Here is a 5,000-nt window from a genome sequence, read left to right on the forward strand (position 1 = left end):
TGGGACTAGTCGATTAGATCGACTCCAGTACTCAACTAGTATTTATTTTGTCAACCCCAAATAGATGAAAGCAAAGTCGACTTCGGCGAAATTTAAACCCAGAAGGTAGCGGCATGCTAACGATTCTTATTTCTTTATTGCCCACAAGGGGCTATACCCAGAGAGGACAAACAAGGACAGACTTACGGATTAAGTCGATTATATCGACCCTAGTGCGTAACTGGTACTTATTTAATCGACCCCGAAAGGATGAAAGGCAAAGTCGACCTCGGCGGAATTTGAACTCAGAAAGTAGCGGCAGACGAAATACCGCTAAGCATTTCGCCCGTCGTGCTAACGATTCTGCCATCTCACTCGCGTTATAATCAAAATAAATAATGAGAGTAGAGAATTAATATTTATAACGATGACGGTGATGAACATGATGATGTTGGTGGGCATTTGACGATGACAACGATGATGACTATCTGGATTTCAGATATTTACAAAAGCTCAAACAGTTTTGAAGATGTTTGCAGACGATTATATCGACTCCGTTGGGATTTAGACTGAGAAACGAAGAAGAACCGAATCTAAAATAACATCGCAATGCATTTTGTCTGACACTCCGCCGAATCTTCCTAAATCCTGTGAGAATAGATGAATAGATGAACAGAAAAGATATCAGCAGCTTATTATCTCCGATATCTTAATATATTATAATACTCCAACAAGCTTTAATACAAACACCATGTCAGGTATATGTACACAGACACATGCATACACACACATACTTGCACATACAAACACACTCACGTACATACATATATATATATATATATATATATATATATATAATATATATATATATATATACATACATCATATATATGTATTTATGTTTGAATGTTCGTGTGAATGTATGTAGATACACATACACACACACACGTACACACACGTATACATCCATATATTGCCTACATATACACCTGCATATATCTATATAAGTATATCTATTCATATATATATATATATATATATTTATATATATATATATATATTATATATAATATATATATATATATATATATATATATATATATGAATATATATATATATATATGAATATATATATATATATACTTACGTCCGTATACAAATGCATAAAAACATTTACATATATATATATATATATATATATATATATATGTATGTGAGCATATGTGTGTATGTGTGTGTGTACTGTAGTAAGATTATTCTAACGAATCAATTCATCAAGCGGACATGTAGAGCTTAGCAAGAAACTCCAGTGATTATTGGAAAATCAATTGGACCACCATTGTTGAACGGTAGGAAACGTATTGTGAAGAAAATTAAGATTTTCCTGATTTGCGTGTGTTCAGAAGAATTCGTGAGTGACTGACGACACATTGATACATATACAAATCTATACGTGCATATACACGTATGTTTACAGCTATATGTAACTGTGTGTTTGTGTGTGTATGTATTTGTGTGTGTGTGTGTGTGTGTGTGTGTGCATGTGAGCGTACATATAGTTATCTGGCTATAATTGTGATTACTTACATATAAATCACAGTTACAGACATTTATATAAAACACATGTAAAATCACACACATATATATATATAAACTCGTGCGCGCACGCACACACACACACAAATGCACACACATACTCACGCACACGTCCACAAGCATACACACACATATTTATATTTCTATATAAATGTATAAATACATATAGGTAAACATATATATGTATACACACACACACACACACACACATATATATATATATATAATATATATATATATACACACACAAACAGACACACGCCCACTCATATATTTATAGGTAAATATATATACATATATAAAGAATCACCTATACGCAGATAAGTTCGACAATGACTCTCGTTGCAAACGTTGTCGAACGATAATTGGTTTTATATAAATGTATATCTTTTGCGAACAGACTTGTGTGTGCTTGTCATTGCTGGCATGCCTTTGCGTCGCTTTATATATCTTTATGTATGTTTGATTATGTTCCACCCCATATATAGTGTCTGTAGTGTTTGCATATACTTATGCACGTATGCACATATTTATGCACGTATATATGCAGGGTATTTACCCAGTCATAGACAGGTGATGTTAATAATTTTTTTGTGACTTCGAATGTCTTATATGTATCTTCCGTAGTTTAATACACACACGCACATAGATGCTAACACACATATACATATAGCGTGTGTGTGTGTGTGTACACAAACATACACATTTACGCACACACTTGTTTTCAATGAGGCTTGACCCTAGAATTCATAGGTTCAAAGTTTACACAATGTACGACAAATATTCTTTTTTAGTAAGGATCGTTTGCCAACATAACATGGCAGTCCTGGTTTAGGACTAATGTTGCTGTAATTTAGCCCCAGGAGACTGATGAAGATAACATAACCCAGAAATCGCGATACACAGATATTGTTTTGAGCTGAGTGGTGGGTGCTAGATTCCCTTGTTCGAAAATATAAGGACACAGCTCGTGTCGTATGGCCAGCTGCAGAGGCTGGGGCTAAACCAGGACTGCCATGTTACGTTGACAAACAATCTTTACTACAAAGTTCTGTTGCTGAATATCTCACGTTGTAAGGTTTAGAAATAGTAATTTTCAAATATTCTTTTCTTCTCTAGGCACAAGGCCCGAAACTTTTGGGGGAGAGGGCCAGTCGATTAGATGTACACCAGTATGCTACTGGTATTAATCAACGACCCGAAAGGATGAAAGGCTAAGTTGACCTCGGTGGAATTTGAACTCAAAATGTAAAGACAGACGATATACCGCTAAGCATTTCGCCCGCCCTGCTAATGTACGGTAAATCTTACAACAAAAGAGACAACGTAAAACGTGGTGTAATAATTGGTTTAACACTCATTTAAAGATTAAGAAGGTGGTGGTGGGGAGTTTGAAGTTTCAAGCTTCAAATATTACTCAGAAACTTTGATAGACGAAGTGTAGTGGAACGAAAAAATAAGCAGGTGTAACAAAAACATGTGTATCGTTCTATATAAATTCTATAGAATTAATGCGTGTATATGAGTGGCCTGCTGTATTTAGTATTCTACCAAGACATCCACGTTAAGATAGATATAAAGATTGTTTTTTTGGTACTAATACTGCTTCCGTCGCTAATAGTTTTATCTTTTTTTACAAGCCTGTGATTTAGTGACTAACAAGACACTAATATTTGCGACTTCAATAACAAAAGGAGACTACTATTTTATGTATCGCGGCAGCTAGATTCGGCTGGCATGCGGTCATTGGATCCCTGCCACTGAAGAAATGCAGGACACTAAGTTCACGTAATCTGGGTATTGTGGTACCCATAGCAGAAAAATTCTCGTCTGCTACGATATATGTCTTTTCTTTTATGCTTCATGCGTTTAAATGAGAGGACCTCTCTAGGGTAAAAGCGCAGTATTCGGCGTCCCAACAAGATATCCGTTGGGTATAAAGATCGCATTATATATGTGTGTGTGTGTGTGTGTGTGAGTGTGTGTGTATGTGTGTGTGTGTGCTTGTGTGTGTGTCTACGTGTATACGCACCTAATCCAACTACACACTGTTATAGATAGATAAATACATACATACATACATACATACATATACATACATACATACATACATACATACATACATACATACATACATACATGGTGAGTGTGGAAATCGAAAAGAGATGAAAAGAAACCGAACTTTATATTTTGTTAGAATGTACATACATGCGTATTCAAATAATATGTTAAATTGCAAGCTACTGTCATTGAACAGCTAAGGAACATATCAAGTATTCGATACATTTTCTTCAACGTTCATACACTACCTCTATTTTTCCTGTTATTGTCCTAAATGTTTTACTTTCTATCATTTTACAATCCCAAACACCAAATCATATGGTGCCTCTGTTTTTGATACGTTTCATTCTTTGAATAGGTTAGTTTTTCCAAGTTTGCACTGAAGTCCAACTTCATCTTATCAAAGATGGTGTGGAAAATAGGAAATACTTTAGAATTGTGTTTTGTTTTCTATAATAAGTTTATTTCACAATTCATTTTCATGTGTTGGGTGAGTTCAAGTGATATTCAGTACAAAATATAAACTCAATTAAACGAGAAACGATGAGAAATTGAAATACTCTTACGTGTGTTGGTTGAAGAAGTAAAATTTCTATCATATATTACAGGTTGCAGCAATTCTTTGTCTTAAATTTACATAAATATTGACAATGTATTTCAAGCGGAATATTAAGTTTGTTCGCTTGTTCTTTTATTTGTTAAAACTACATTTAATATCGATGGAATCTCAAAGTGAATGAATCATCTAATTCCATATCATTCGATCATCACATAATTGTTATCATGCAGAGTATAATACACTACCGGGAAGATTGTGTATGGCAAAATACCTTGTGTTATACATGCTGTAACAACTATATATTTCAATGTGTGGAGATTTGTAAGATATAAATATTATAAGAATTGTAAGATATAAATATTATAAGAATTGCGTTGATTGTAAGGCATGGAATATATAATAAGATATAACCACAGGTAATAAATATAGTAACTATAAATTATGCATGTTGTAAGTCATGTGTTGCATTCATAAATTAGGGCATAAATATAAGAACCCATTAATGGGGTAGGCATAAATATTATAATCCATCAAACTGGTAAATCGTGTATGAAATATTCTTAAGTATTTGCTCACTTCTATTAATCAACAGTATTTTATTCCATATATATTTGCGAATATATTTCTTTATAAGTAACAATGCATTAGAAATAAAACAAGGGAAATAGGAATAAATATAGCAACAAAGATTAAAGTAGGAGGATATAAATAAATGTTGTGACTTCAACAATGATATGGAGATTATGAAAAGTACATAAATAAGAAGTATTCTGATTGTCTTGTCCAGTACAATTGAGCTTTTAAC

Source organism: Octopus sinensis, linkage group LG6 (assembly GCF_006345805.1).
Source record: "Octopus sinensis linkage group LG6, ASM634580v1, whole genome shotgun sequence".
NCBI classification, from domain to species: Eukaryota; Metazoa; Mollusca; class Cephalopoda; order Octopoda; family Octopodidae; genus Octopus; species Octopus sinensis.